Source organism: Emys orbicularis, chromosome 12 (assembly GCF_028017835.1).
Source record: "Emys orbicularis isolate rEmyOrb1 chromosome 12, rEmyOrb1.hap1, whole genome shotgun sequence".
NCBI classification, from domain to species: Eukaryota; Metazoa; Chordata; order Testudines; family Emydidae; genus Emys; species Emys orbicularis.
In genome coordinates, this window is record NC_088694.1 from 9,487,791 (window position 1) to 9,504,738 (window position 16,948).

The window sequence follows — 16,948 nt, forward strand, 5'->3', positions numbered from 1 at the left end:
ATGGATAGGGTTTTACAGACACTTCCACTGTACTATGACAAGAATGATGTGAACATACTGAACATTTTGTAGTAGCGTTTGGAATTAAACAATGGCATTCTAGTGACATCATAAAAGGGCTCAGATTATGACCTGATTGTGCAATATAGCATAGGCACCAGCAGCAGAAGCCATAGAATGTGTAGGCAACACCTTCATATGAACAGGATAAGCAGCAGCATATCCATCAGCAGCAGAAGTGAGAACAAGCAGCTTACCAACATCAGCTGGATACATTGTAACATTTCACATTTTTTGTCACTAAGCCATATGAAGCATTTGCTGTGGAATTATTCTTACATCTCTGTGGTTCATAAGCTACTTAGTAAGGTAGAGTTGAAGCTAATCCGAGTCCTATATGAGAACTGAGATGGGGTATTTTTTGCACCACTATTTGATATCTGGTTACAGCTTTCTGTGCACTCACTGTAAGTTACGGCTGTTCCATTAATGCCCAAATAATGGCCAAGCAAGGCTCACACAAAGGCCCTGTGAATGGGGTATAATTCTCCTGCATGGAAGCAGGAGAGGCGAGGAAATATATGCCTATATTGTGCATCAGGGAGTTGAGGAAGGATTTGCCTCCTTCAAACAGATCCCTCTTTAAGTCGCCTTGGGACAACGAGACACTGTGCTGTGCCCAATGTGGGTCTATGCATTAATGGCACAATTGGGCCTTATCGTAAATCTTGTTCTGAGAGAGAGAGTTTATCTATCATTTCTGCAAATACCATTCTTGTGGCCACATGATAGAAATTCCATGGGGCAGCCAGCATGTTTCTGTTGTAAGTAATTTTACAAAGTTTAAAATAAACTGGATAGTTTTAAAACTCTGATTGAGTTACAATTTCAAGGGGCTTTCATTTCTAATCAACAGTTTTATAACCTAGTGATCTTTCTTCAACGAGAGATGTGTTTATTCCAAACCATTTAAGAAAGCAGCTGTTTATTAAAGTGCCAACACCAGTGATTGATTTCTGATGCTCTTGAGTGCATCTGTTTTCTAGCTAATGACATCACGCAAGCAAGCAGATACAATATTGCAGGCTGGGACTCTAATGGAGAAATAAAGCAGGCATGCCTTTTCTATAAAAAAAATCGATTTCATTGAAAGATCTATTAATAAGTCAAATGTTCAAGTAACATTCATGCCAATTGGCATTCTTATACACAACTGGCATTTCTTCAGAAAGAATTTGTGGGTTAACAGTGTTTATACTAAAATCTCTAAAGACGACATCTGTTAGCTTACATTCCAAAAGTGGCGATTGATTTATGATCTATTAAATCACATCTGTACAAGAAAAAATGGCCTGTAGGATGACATCTGTCATCAGTCAAATACATAACATAGGTTTCTATGATAGTGTATGAAAGATGAAACATTTCAGTTTATTTATCTATTTGTTCATTCACTTTAACATTTTTTGGGGGGTGGGAGAGGGGCGGGGAATAAAAATGAACTTATTCTAAACCCCATTCAACAGTTGGAGAAGTTACAGAATTTCTAATTTCACTTTCCTGGACCAGGTCCTGTGCTGATGTAAAGGAGCAGAGCTCTACTGGCTCTGATGGAGCTACGCAGCTGAAGATCTGACCCCTCTCCAATCTCTAAAAAAATCTCTAAAGAATGCCTATGCACACAGCCTCTTTATTGTGGCAGTGCCTGGGAGCCCAGAATATGCTCCTTCCTGAGAAACTGTTTATGGTCTCTGTGGCTGTTCTCTTTTTAATCCTATGTGCTCTTCGTTAATTAAAATGTAATCATTTTCCTAAGTAAATCCTAGTGCACACAAATAAATAAGCACTGATTTGCTCCAGATGGGGCCTATCATTAATTTATTATTTGTGTTACATGTGGATTGAGTGGGGACAGAGCAGGGCTATGAACTAGCCTTCCTCAGGCTTGGGCACTCCTGGCCTGGATAGAACATTGGCTACCTTTCCAAAGGTGTATCAAGAGCCACATAGCAGGGCACTCCCCACACTGCTAGCAGAGATAAAATACCTCCCCAGGCTGTTTAGGGGCTGCCCCTACTGCTTCCCCAGTGCTTCCAAGGAGACATCATTGTCCCCTAAGACAGTTTTTCCCTTTGGATGCATGTGTGTTGGGTGAGTATGCAGTACTGCACAGCAGTACAGTGAGAAGGGATTTGAAAAAAAGAAGCACCAGACCTAATAAATCAGCAGTTTAAAATTCTGTACATTTAAAAACCAAGATAAATGCCAGGGAAGGTGCGATCACAGCTTGAGCCCCGAAAAAAATCTTTCACATTTCTTGGCTTTTGAGTCCTTTCCTTGGCTCCTGACCTTAGTAATAGAAGTTTCCCAAATTTGGAAACACTGCTTGGTAGCTAGGCCCTGCTTTCTTACTATCATTTCATGGTCTACTCTTTTCTTTCCAGCTCATTTCTTCCACTGAAGCACCAGGGAGCATCACTGTTCTCATTTCAAAAAGGAGGAGATGACCTATTCAGAACCTAATGAGCTTCCTCATCCAGGCTTACATGTTTAGCTTGAACACTAAACCTAACCCTACCCAGACACTTTTCACCCTTGTTATTTCCAAAGGTTTCCTACATATCATAGATTTATATTTTCTTTTCCTTCTCAGCTTCTATGACAGGCTTACTGGCTTAGTGGATGTGGGGAAGGAGAGATGTGAGATCTCATGATTTTAGTAAGGCTTTTGACATAGTCCCACATAACATTCTCAAAAGCAAACTAGGGAAATGTGGTCGAGATGAAATAACTATATTGTGAGTGCACAACTGGTTGAAAGACAGTATTCAAAGATTAATTATCAATGGTTCAGTGTCAAAGTGAAGGACATATCTAGTGGGGTCATGCAGAGATCAGTCCTGGATCTGGTACTATTCAATAATTTCATTAATGATGGATAATGGAGTGAAGAATATGCTTATAAAATCTGTGGATGACACCAAGCAGGGAGGGGTTACAAGCACTTTGGAGGACAGAATTATAATCAAAACAACCTTGACAAATTAGATAATGGGTCTCAAATCAACAAGATGAAATTCAATAAAGACAAGGGCCAAGTTTTCACTTTGAAAGGAAAAATCAAAAGCAGAGTTACAAAATAGGGAATAGCTGGCTAGGTGGTAGTACCGCTGACAAGGACTTGAGAGTTATAGGTCATCACAATACAATAACAATGTGATGCACTTGTGGAAAAGGCTGATGTTCTGGGGTGCATTACGAGGATTGTCGTATGTAAGACACGGGAATTAAGTGTCCATCTCTACCTGGCACTGAGGCCTCAGCTGGAGTACTGTGTTCTATTCCAGACACCACACTTTTGGAAACATGTGGACAAATAGGAGAAAGGCCAGAGGACAGGAACACAAATGATAAAAGGTTTAGAAAACCTGACCTCTAAGGAAATTAAAAAAACAAACAAACTAGGCATGGTTATTCCTGAGAAAAGAAGATCGAGGGGGGACCTGATCACAGTCTTCAACTATGTTAAAGGCTGTTACAAAGAGGATGGTGATCAGCTGTTCTCCATGTCACCAAAGGAAGGACAAGTAGTAACGGGCTTAATTTGCAGTAAGGGAGATTTAGGTTAGATATTAGGAAAAACTTTCTAACTATAAGGATAGTTAAACTCTGAAATAGACTTCCAAGTGAGGTTGCAGAATTTCCATCATTGGAGCTTTTTAAGAACGGGTTGGACAAACACCTGTCAGGCATGGTCTGTGTTTACTGGTCCTGCCTCTGTGCAGGGGGCTGGATTTGATCACTTATCAAAGTCGCTTCCAGCCCTACATTTCCATGGTTCTAGCCCAGCATAATTACAACACACTAGTGTCAGTCCCAATTCCCACTAACCTTATGGACCCAATTCTCCACAGTCTTGTACCTTGTACAGTCATTTACACCTTTGTAAAGTGGGTATAAAATGCTACCATATCAGAATGGTAGTATTTTGCATTCACGCCTTGTACAGGTGCAATTGATACCACAAGGTACAAGGCTTTGGAAAATCAGGCCCTATGAGTCCAACCATCTATCCTCTCCCCTGTTAAAGGGCCATCACACTAGATTTTTTGGCTCATATTTTACACACTACCTTAAAGATGCCTTTTTTAATGTGTGTTTGATCCTAGTCAGGAATTTTTTAATTAAACTTTTTTTTTAATTGAAAAATGCTAATTATTCAAAACCAAAATGATTGTGAATCAGGGTTTGTTTTGATGAATCTCCCGTTTAAAAAAAATTGTATTTTTTTTCAAATTTGTCAAAACATTATGACATTTCAAAATGAAAAAAAAAATCATTATTCCAATTCAAAATTATGTTTTATTTCAAAATTTAAACTAATAAGACTGAAGAAGGTTAAATAAGAAAACAGGTAAAAATCAAAATGAAACACTTTGATTTACCTGAACCAAAAATTGTTTTGTTTTTTCAGTTAATAAAAATTTGAGATTTTGACTTTTTGTCCCAATTTAAGACAGGAGAAAATTTCAAACTCTCAAAAACATTAAATGGATGGGGAAACTATATTCTACACAGAACTAATCCATATCCCACTGAAGAAAGTAGAAAGACTCCTATTGACTTCAATGGGCTTTGGATCAGCCCTTTATTGCTCTGTGGGAGAGAACATAGAACTTGAAGTCTACCTTTACTCACAGACTGGAACCTTATTAATACATTTATTTATCCAATACAATCAATAACAGGATAATAAAAAGTCTGTTAGTTTCAGAGGTCTCACAGAGTATGTGAAAACATCTAAGAATGTACAAAAAATGTTGTATTCACTGGAACAAAAATATTTTACTAAATCTGGATCACAGGTTATGGATTTGACCTTTTCCCCCTTTTCCCCTTGTAAACTAAAATACAATGCACCCTCTTCAGGAGAGATGTTGCTCACAATACCACAGTTACTCCAGAGCCTAGCGGCATTCGTTTCCTTGTGTCGATATTGTTGACTGACCCTTCACTTTTTCACTCTGGATATTTGGATGGGGAGTATTACCTAGTTGTTTAGAGCTAATAGGTATAAACAAGATAGGGATTTTTAGTCCAAAAAGGAAGTTATTCTGTTTGGGAAATTTTTAATCATGTTGGTCTATGTCTGAAACAGGCAAAATTTGAATTATACAGAGAGTTTGGATAGAGAGGTGGGGAGATGATAATTTTTCTAGATATTAAATGGTACACAAATGAGGATAAAAGAAGGACCAATTTTCAAATGTGGGTTTCTTAAGATGCCCACATCCCATTTTAAGTAGGGTGTTGCAATCAAGATTCTACCATACCATACCATACCATATATCAGCCACTATGTTCAAATGTGGGGCCAAAGGATAGCTGTTTCAAAAGTGCATAGCGATGGCTTAACTCTGCATCCATAGACTTTGAGGCCAAGGCCATAGTTGAGCATTTATGAAAATTGTTCAAACTTGGGGACCTAAATTTAAGCACCTAAAACCTTATTTAGGCACTTAAATAAATGGCCTGATTTTTTTGGAGGTGCCATATCTGCAGCTCCCATTGATTTGTGAGATATCTTAAAATTTTGATGCCTAAACGGGAGCTGAGCTCTTTTGAAAATCTGGCCCTACGTATTCAGGAAAGTGTAAGTCCACTAAAGCTCCCCTCTGATCACAGTATAAATATTTAAATAAAAATCTCCAATAAAACTGAAGAAATACATTACTTTATAAACAATTTTGATCACTCGTGCTGCTGTCAAAAATCAGGGCAGCAACTTGGCAATTTTTGGATACTATTCCATCCTGTTTATTAGACCAGCTATTCAATAATGAAAGACAAACTTCTAAAAGCTTTTGAATCAGCAATAATCAGTGTAATTTCCCCATGCTTGTGTTTTGCTTTTTCATAAGTATTTGCGCTTCATGATACTCATTGTAGAAAATTCTTCTAAATGTGGACTTTTTCTATGGCAACATACTCCATGGGCAGGGCCGGCTCCAGGCACCAGCCGACCAAGCACGTGCTTGGGGCGGCACCTGGTAAGGGGCGGCCAATCTTGGGGTGGTGGGGGGGCGCTCAGGGTTTTTTGGAGGGGGGTTCGGCGGCGTGGCGCTCCGCGGGGAGCTGGGGGCGTTCGGCGGCGTGGCGCTCCGTGGGGGGCGGGGGGGTTCGGCGGCACGGCGCTCCGCGGGGGGGGGGGGGGTGTTCGGGTGGCGTGGGTTGTTTTTGTTTCGGCGGCTGGACGCACAGGGGGGGGTGTTTGGCAGCGCGGCTCCGCGGGGGGGGTGTTCGGCGGCGCTCCGCGGGGGGCTGGGGAGTTCGGTGGGGGGGTTCAGCGGCGCGGCGCTCCATGGGGGGCGGGGGGGTTCGGTGGGGGGGTTCGGCGGCGTGGCGCTCCGCGGGGAGCTGGGGGGGTTCGGCGGCGCAGCGCTCCGCGGGGGGGGGGTGTTCGGCGGCGCTCCGTGGGGGGCTGGGGGGTTCGGCGGCGCGGCGCTCCGTGGGGGGCTGGGGGGTTCGGCGGCGCAGCGCTTCGCGGGGGGGGGGATGTTCGGCGGCACTCCGTGGGGGGCTGAGGGGTTTGGTGGGGGGGTTCGGCAGTACGGCGCTCCGCGGGGGGGGGGGGGTTCGGCGGCGCTCTGTGGGGGGCTGGGGGGTTCGGCGGCGCTCTGCGGGGGCCTGGGGGTTTGGTGGGGGGGTTCGGCGGCGCGGCGCTCCGCGGGGGGGGGGTTCGGTGGCGCGGTGCTGAGGGTGTGTGTTATGGCGGCGCTAGGGAGAGCGGCACTTTTTTTTTGCTTGGGGCGGCAAAAAAGTTAGAGCCGGCCCTGTCCATGGGTAAAGTGTTTTTGTAAGGATCCCTGATGTTGAATTTGATATCCTAAACATTTTCATTAAACTCATTCTTTTGGGCATACATTATCACTTCAGGCAGCAAGTAGCAGTGAATTTCCTGCTGTGGTTATACAAAGTAAGCCATCCAAGGAATCCATGCTATATATGGTACTGATGCCAGTTGCACAACACTGAGGCAAATCCTTTTTCAAGTTGATTTGGGGACACTTATTGAACAGCTTGTGAATGTGGATATAACTAGTAATAGAAATAGGAAGGCCATTCAAACCAAGTAGAAAACCATTTCAAAAACTTATCAATATCTGTAGCCCTTTGCAGTGTAGCATAGGATACATTATGTGGGACTGCAGAAGTATGTCCAAAGGGCAGCCACACTTAAAAACAACAGTTGCAGACAGAGCTATAATACTATGCAAGTATGTCTTTTGTTAAACTTCTTCTGGGTTTCTAGAATTGACTCCAAAATGAGTGACATTGATGTACATAACCACAGACATAAACTGACTCACTGTGAACATAAGAAGTTTCTGACAGCCTTTATTTATATTTTTATGTGAAGCCACAGTGATGGGTACCAACGTTTTCCACAAGATAAAAGATGTAATGTTTCTCTAGGGAATCACACTGCATTTTTTTATACATACATGGATGGCATCTGGCTAGCCACTCTAAATATATCCTGCATTTCAACACTGACTATAGAGAGAAGAACTAATTCCGTCATTTCAAAGCTTTAGGGAGGATAATTTTGATGCCCAGTTTCATCTGATGTTGAGGTGGGGAACTGCCAATTGCTCGTAAAGCAGCTGACCGGCATATGCAAACAGATGCATTCAGCGTTAGCGCTGTATGCAAGCTTTTGATGTAGCATGTTAAATCTTGAAACAGAAAATGTGAAGGGATATATTGTTGTAATGATCTAATTAGTATGTTTTTTGTTGAATGTCAAGTAAGGAGAATGTGTAACTTCAAAATGAGAAGAATGTACATTGGTTTGATCCCTCAAGCACCTAGCACCATATGTACATGTTTGTGAGTGATTCCGCTTCAGCGAGCAACTTGAACAACACATAATTTCTCTGATCCTGTTTTGGTCCCTGGAGTAACACTTGCAGGTCACTGTTTAAATGAGGAGAAAATTGGTTATAGATCAGCTTAATTTTCAAATGTATTAATCCAAAGAGAACCCAATTTTGTGCAAAACTGTGCACTTTGAAAAGAGTACAGGAGACTAGTAGGAAGAAAGCCACTTGACTTAAGCTTGAGTCACATTCCCATTGAAGTAATTTCACATTTCTTTTCTTTTCCAGGTTTCTGTATTTCTGCAATGCCACAGAATGTGGAAGAAGAATTCATCACAGGGAAAATGTTAGAATTACCTTTAAACACAGTGCTTTAGAAAAAGTAAAGCTGTTCAGACATTGTTTCTTTGTATTTTCTGTGAAAATGAATGTGATGAAGGGTTGAGCCTCTTTGCCATACAGCTTCGGGTTAAAGTACACTTTAATGAGACCTGAAATCAGACTTATTGTTGCTTGTAATTTTGGAGATCTTGCTTTTGCTTCTGACAAGAGATTATTTTGAACAGGAGCAAGGTGACATGGTAGGTTTTCACTACCATGAACCTGGATTTGATTTTAGTTAAAAGAAGAGCAACCTTCTCATCTCTGATCTGTCACATGAGCCTCTCTTGCATGTCCCTCGGTTGGAAACACCTCTTCCCCCATCACCACCACCACCACCGTGAGAGTTCTGCCAATGGAACAAAGGCAGAATATGTCACTAAGTTCTGCACTGTGGAACAGCAAGGAGAACATTGCCACATAGTAAACTTGGTAGCATCATCTATATTCCTAGGAGGCCACAGCCCACACGTAATTCCTCACAATTGACAGTCTGCGCTCAAGAGAAATGACTTGCTTTGACATGATTTCAGAATTTCTCATTGTACTTTCCCTCCACGGACTCAGCAGGGAAGAATTAGTTAATTCCTTGAGGACTGCCTACAATTAATCCAGAACAACAGCTTTTTCAACTATCTTTTAGGCCCTTACACTTGTGCTTTCAGTTACAGAGAGGGATTTTCACAGGTAAATTCATGGAAGGGCTAATCCTGCAAGGTGCTGACTCCAATGGGAGTGGAGGGAACTGTGCTCAGCATTCCACATGATAAGGCTGCTCTACCTAGAAGCACTGAACCAGACTAGGTCAATCCAAGCTTCAAGCCTCCTTTGCACATGCCATTCTCCTGTAGTGCTGAGAATCTGGCCCAACACTTTCATAGTCCTTTTTTAGAAATGCAGAAAAAAGCCATTATCAGCAGAGCTACCAAATAAATAAAATATAAAGTCCAAGGAAATGAAACTGAGAATTTAAGTCAACACACATATTCAGTCATAAGCAATTTAGATTATGTTGTTTGATTCATTAGCCAGAGGTCAAATTCGGCTGTCTCTTACACTCATGCAACTTCATCAAAAAATCAGTGGGTTTGTAGTCATATAAGTGGCAGTAGAATTGGTTCAATAAATCCTTCATTATTTTGTACTAATTACAATTTGTTTTTACCGCCAAACACAGTTCCATCCCAGGAATATCTAAAAATGACCTCCATCTATGCTTGTGTAACCCATGCCTGCTTGGTGTGGCACTCTGTCCCCCTCTAGTGGTAGCTAGACCAGCTAGAGATTGATGAGTGCTACAGGCTTGGCTAAGAGATGTATCTTTTAGCTCATGCGCTAAGCTCCAGAGGTCCCAGGTTTGATCCCGGCTGCCAGTGACCGGGGTCTGTTGGTATTACACTTGGACGAAAAAAGAAAACCTACTCATGAAAATCCAAAAGACCCAGGAGGAAAAGGAAAACCAAGGGCCTGATTTTTAGAAGTTCTGGACAACCATAAATCCAAGTTTAGTGAATGGGAGCCGTGGGTGTTCAGCCCCTCTGAAACATGGCTCCCAATGTCTGAGGGGAGATACAGAAAAGGACACAAAGGAAATATAGATGGAGAGAACACTGGTTTCTCTGAATGAGCCCCAATGGAAATGCCCACAGCAAAATTGCCCAATAGATTTTCTGCTGAGTGAATTGGCAAACTGTGTATTCTTCAGCAGCCTTCGTATATTGCATATTGTATTGAGAGCTCTCTGTACAGGGACTATCTTTGTTTTATTTGTACAATGCCTGGTACAATGGGATTCTAAACCCTGTTTCACTTCCTTCAGTTCCCACATACTAGAAATAAGAAATAATACCATCAGGAAAAAAAAATGGTGCTATACTCTGCTAATGAATAGTGTCTTCCTTGGCTTTTATATTTTATCATTGTGTTAAGATCATATGGTATCTTGGTACCTTAACATTCAAACCCTTTAGAAAAAGCTGTTTTCTTGAACGATCATCCTGTAGTCTTTATCCTACCATTGATTCACAGGCAAATCTCCCTACTTAAATCAATGGAGCATTCTGCATACAAATCAATGGTAGAATGTGGCAATTGAATTTGTGCCAGAGACAAGTACATGCATTTGTGCAGGCATTTACCTTATACTGGGTCTCATTCTGGAGGTTGTGACAGCAAGGTGAGTAATACAACTGTTTTCTGGCAGTGTCCTATTTTACTGTTTTCATTTCTTGCCTCCTGTTCCAATAGGCAGCGTAGGCTAGTTGTTAAAGCACAGGACTATGAGTTAGAAGACTATTTCTAATCCTAGTTCTACCACTGCCTTGCTATGTGATTCTGGGCAAGTCATTTAATCTCTCTGACTTAGTTTCCCTATTGAAAATGGGGATAGTACTACCCACCCATATACCTACCGCATAGGATTGTGAGGACGAATTAGGGATTGTAAAAGTCTTTGAACGTGTACTAAATGAGTGCTCCCAATAAGAGTAAACATTATTGTTCCTACTTTTCATAACCCAGCACTGCTCAGCCAAGTGTGTGTCCATTGAAGACAATCAAGTCCCTTTGAACACATGGTGTCATCCCTCCATCACATCTCTCATGCAAACAAAATAGTGATAGGTATTTAGAAAATTGATCACTCTTTTTAGCGAAATCATAGGAGGGCTCTCCTGCCAGCAAGCCAGAATCTTTAGCCAGGTTCTTTGAATATTAACCTTATCCTGAATAGTAATATGTAATACACGATATAGTATGTTAGCGTTTTATTGTAGTTTTGTCTTAATAAAAAAGTTTTAAATAAGTGTGCTTCTTCCACAGATTTGTAAAACACAATGTATCAGACAAGTTTAAAATTCTTTAGTAAAAACATCTCCTGTTCGGATTAGATGAATTATGAATTACAAAGTTATTTTCTTGAGCATCTGCATTTACAACACTTTCATCTGATTCAAAGCATTCAAATAAAGATTGTCTAGCATACCTGGGGTAATTATGTCTATCAAAGTACATTAGCAGCTATACAAAATGCCTGGAATAGCATGCAGTGTGTGTGTATGAAGTGTGATAGAGAACTCAGGTATCTATGGTAACAACATGCAGATATTTTAATGTCACTGTACTTTCTGATAATGGGTGCATTAATGAAATAGTTGTTTGATGTTCAATTACATATAATGATAGCTTTTTGCACAATAACTATTCAGCTATACAGATGTGTGCAGATAACTTGTTACAGAAAAAAACAACAGCCCCCCCCCGCGAAAAAACCCAAAAAACCAAAACACCACAGGCATAGTCATTAGGAAACGTATCATTCTATCCTTGCTTTCTTTGATTTATAGTTCAAATATTTGCAATGCATGTTCAATAACAAAACAAACAACCCGCCCTATAATTTTAAGGACATCGTGGTTATCCATATGCTACAGTGTAAAAACGTTGATTAAATTGCTGACAAGGATTTATTTGAGCTATGAAAAGAGATTTTTGTGATGGAAATAGCTGCTTGATTTTACAAATTAATGCTCCAGTCAGTAAAAATTTCCAGTGGAAATAATAGTTTATGGTCCCAGGTTATGAAATGAAAACCCTTGCAGCTTTCACCTTGTAAACCTGAGTACTAAGCCTGTTCAAGTTTAGTCATTTGATGAGTACGATTTCATGAACACACACTTCAGGACATATAGAAGCAGGCTTATAACATTCACTTAAATACTCTTGATCACCTCAGATGAATTTTTCAACTTTAGAACTTGTCAACTACTTGTTTGGTCCTGAAATTCTCTCTGTTTCCCTTAACACATTGGCTCATACTGCATTAAATTACTCACAGCATGGCTAAATAAACATGAGTTAGCAAACTATTTTTATAAATGGGTTTTAAGTGATTCTTGAAGGGCTTTCCAAACGAGTTATATGCATTTAGACTTTTCCAGGTTCCTTTTCCTAAACCATTATAAATCCAATCACAATTTTACATGCTGCAAAGGAAAATTTATCTTCAAAGACATAGGGCAAGTCTTCAGCTAATGTAAACTGATGGCACTCCATTTACTAGAATAAAGATATGCCAATTTACATAATCTGATAATCTGGCTGATATTTTGGGGCGGGATTTTATTTACCACAATATTTTATCTTGTTTTACAATGATTCTTATTATTTTCTCCCATTCCATCAGACCATAATTTACCTGTTGGTAAATTCAACTAAAAGATACTCACATTCTGATCAGAATGCTTGGCTGTTTGGGGTTGTTTAGTCAGCTCCTAGACATGATGGGGCCAGGACATGAGGTAAACAAAGATCCTCCGTTCTTTCTTTTTATTTTTTTTAATGTTGAAGGAGGAAGAAGCCTAGCTTCTTAAAGTTTTGCTCAGCACTGTCCCTGGTCTACAGGGGAAGCAGCACTGAAATTCTCAATGGTCGCTTGCTTTTGAATCAATATACATTAACCAAAATGTTAGAGGATGAGTTCATTTTCACTTTTCTCCGCCCCCAGAGCTAATGCCCTCATTTTTCGAAGAGAAGGAGTTTCCTAATCTCCTCAAGCGCTACTATTGAGGAAGAGAGAGGCTCATTATGTATTAAGACAGCGATCCTGATGTGTAAAGCATAGCAGCTTCTTATCCTCTTCTTCAAATGGACTTAGAACCTCTGTGACAGGCTTTCAAGTGTTTGGAAGTGTTATCACAATGATTTGAGAATCTGGTTTGTTTGAAGAAAAAGGAAAGTTTTGAATGACACAATGCAGATGGTGAAGTCTGAGGGTTATGAAAACACTTTATAAGCTGCCTTTTACAAACATCCGATTTGTGACCTATTTTTCACAAGACACGTTGATAAGGAAGAATTTCCAAGAAATATGTGCAAGTTCTGACATTTTAGTATTATTTTAAAATTACAACTTCCACATTTTGTTTCCCATTTTATCCATGTCCCTTCACATCCAGTATGTTATTATCATCCAAAGTGCAACTAGTCACTACTGGCTGACACCAAACCCTCATTGTTACTGAGGTCCCATATCTCAGAACAGGAAGCTAAAGCTTGCAAACAACAGAATTCAAGAGATAAAAAAAACCCGAGGACTGAATGAAATCCGATGTCAACAGCTATTTGTAGAAATGTGTTACAGGGGAAGTGCTAAACCATCCGTTCCACCTTGTATTTAGCTGTGACACACTGGGTACAGGCAGGGGTGAAAGTAACTTACAGGACTTACCGGTACTGCCGGAGTCCTGAGGGGGCATGGCCTCATCCGGAAGAGGTGTGGCCTCAACTGGAAGAGGAGGGGCCTCTCAAGATTTAAAGGTCCTGGGGCACTGGCTGTGGCTGGGAGCCCCAGGGCCTTTAAATTAACCCACGGCTCCCAGCTGCAGAGGTGGTTCGGGGCTCTGGGGCAAATTAAAGGGCCTGGAGCTCCCGCAGCTGCAGGGAGCTCTGAGCCCTTTAAATCCCGGCCCCAGCCCAGCCACCGGAGCTGCGGAGGGGATTTAAAGGGCTCGGGGCTCCCCATAGCGGCAGGGAGCTCCGGGCCCTTTAAATCCAGGGCCCAGCCCGGCCGCCGGAGCCCAGAGCCCTTTAAATCTCCGCCGCGGAAGCCGGTGCGGTCTGGCACGGCGTACTGGCTCTTGCCGGTACGCCGGACCGGACCGGACCGGCTTACTTTCACCTCTGGGTACAGGTCCCAGACCTGAAGAAGAGCTCTGTGTAAGCTCGAAAGCTTGTCTCGGTCACCAACAGAAGTTGGTCCAATAAAAGATATTGCCTCATCCACCTTGTCTCTACTATTCTGGGACCAACATAGCTACCACAACACTGCCTTACAGGGGAGGTGACGTGCTATCCTTTTAACTGCATAAGGACACAATAAAACTTTGCATGCCATTCCATAGTAACCACAAGCCAGTATTCCCTGTAAGAACACTCACTGAAATTGCTAAGTCATACTGGTCTATGTCACACCAGGGCTACTAATGGTTTCTAAAATGCATGCAGGCCTTTATAATTGCAACCACAGACTTCATTAATGCAGCACTTTAGTAATGGGTCAAATGAAAAATTTCTCAAAGAAAATACCCACATTCACACAGATATATTATTTGCAATAAATAATTTGACCAGCTCTAGTGGCAATGCACATAATTCTAAAGCGGTTTTGGACAACATGTACAATGATCCAACAATGAATAATGTAGACATTCTCAAGCCAACCCCTAACTAAAGCAGTGATGGGAAGTAAACATACAGCCTGTGCATGATACAAGCAGGCAGACTAGAATTCCACACATTTGGTGCACTTAGCAGCAGCAATATGCATCCCCAGGTAGTGCTACCAGCTAACAGTAAAACATGCATTAACTGACAATTAAGCAGGGTGCAACCTTTGAAATATAGGCAACATCCCCTGGCAGGGGATTTCTCATCTGCAGTCTTTTGGCTCCTTTGGTTATGTCACATTCTGTTGCTTGTATAAAAGAAAAAGCTATGTACATTTTACTTCCCACTTCCCAGAACAGAGCTAGAATGAAGCCACATGTATTTGCACTTGAGCTATGGCACTGTATAATATTTGTGTGATACAACATTCATTAAGAAAGGACATGGAAATAAAACAATGCTCTTTGTGTTTGAAGGAGAAAATGCTTTTTTTCTTAAAAAAAAAAAAAAAAAAAAATCAGATACGTGTCAATGTTCCACAGGCAAGAAGGGTATGGCTCTCCTGCTAACATCAAAATATCTGCAGGGTTTGTAAATGAACGAAAGGTGGATGCCTTACAATGCATCCATTTTCACCATGAAGTCCATCAACCTTCACTTTGAGCCTAATACTATAATTGTTTGTGCGCACTCAAACACCAAAAAATGCTTCATACTTCTACAATTTTATAACGATCAGTCCTTGGCCTATGTCTACAGGAAGCAACAGAACTAGTAAACACACACACATACACACTGCATTTCTTTTGTTGTCTGAATTTAAGTTGAAATGAGTCAATCTCATTTGAGTAATTACAAAAGACTCTCAGTTTGCAAACCTTTTATGACATACCCCAGAATGTGATTTATCACACAGAAATAATAATAAAAAATGCCTCCAACAATTTATATCTTCCTGCATGCTGTAAAAATGCTTTTCACTTTTATTATATCTCCCACTAGAAAATGGTTTCTGAGGCATGATTTACTGGAGATGGTTACAACACCTAGACTACTGAGAAGCCTGACTATCATTTGCCCTATTGACAAATTCAGATGTTTCTTGCTACTTGTAAATATTCAGCCCTATTGCACTTGGAACATTCTCACATTTGAGCCTGAATAACACATTTGCCACACAGGGCAAAGCTAAAGAATAATCGTTCAAAGATATAGTTACATTTGTTGCAAAATCTTGAATTTTAAATTTAATTTTTCCAAATGCTGCATTGAGCTACTCAAAACAGGACTTTCCAGAGAATGGTAGTTGGGCTACTGACTTGACTCCAAATAGGATTTTTTTTAAAGAACGTGTCATAGAAACAGGAAAGAAACTGAGGCCAGACTGGGAATCTCTTTATAAACACCGGAGTAGACAAGAGATTGAACCACTACATTGTTTTGAAGTATGAAAATCATCACACTAGCCTGCTATCATTAAAGATAGAGTAGTTACTCTACAAGCAGCTCCACAATGGGGCTACTCGAGGAGTAAGTGTACATGGGGTAAAGAGCTACGTAGCATGATTAGGAGTGGCAGAATTGGGCCATATGTGAGTTGGGTAGATCTCAACACAGTGTCTAGCAAAAAGTGTTCACACAGCTCACTAAATGCCAGCATGAGCAGCCCCTCTGTTGAAAGAGAAGCCAAGAAACAAATGAGCCATGGAGACTGAACTACCTTCTCACTCTACAGGGAGTCTCACTCAGGTCAGAGCTGATGCCTTGTGCAGAAGCTCTTTCAGCTGCAGGCCATGCTATGGGTTGTGCCTGAGACACTTTGCAGTGTTGTCTTTTTGGCTAGACAAAGTTGCAGCAGTGTTTACACTGTTCCCTGAATTTAGCGGTATTTTTGTTACTCTCATTACTTCGTCTAAGGACATTCTGTGACTACAGAACTTACATTAATAGACCTGGTTAAAGATGGCAAAAAAAAAGTTCACAAAATATTTTGCCAATTTTTTTAGCCCATTTTTTTTAAAAAAATCAACTAGTTCCCAGCATTATCATTAAAAGGTGTGATGAAAGGTGTGAGAGTGACAAACCATTAATTTTCATCAGCACTAAGTTACCTCTTGGGGAACAAAAAGCTTATTTTTCTAAGCCCAGAAGTAGCTACTTTAAGTATTTCTTTGGAGATTAATTGTAATTAAAGCTTTATTCAGAGCATCTTGGAAAAGCAGAGACTTTATTTGAGCTAAAACAAAACAAAACACCACTCAAATGCCTTTCTTTATAGCAACTTACATCACTTTCTTTACAATACTCTACCCTAAACTCTAATACTCAGTACTTTACCCTACACTCTAATAGGGAGGTGACAAAAGCAGGATGCTGTTGGTTTTAAGTCTGGTACATAGCTCAGATCCAGACTATTAAAGCAAAGCTTTATTAAAGCTTCAGTGCAGCCACACTTATGGGCCTCATTCAGCTAGGCTCAGCATGGTCTGGCTGTAGTAATGAAGACTATTCAGTGATGA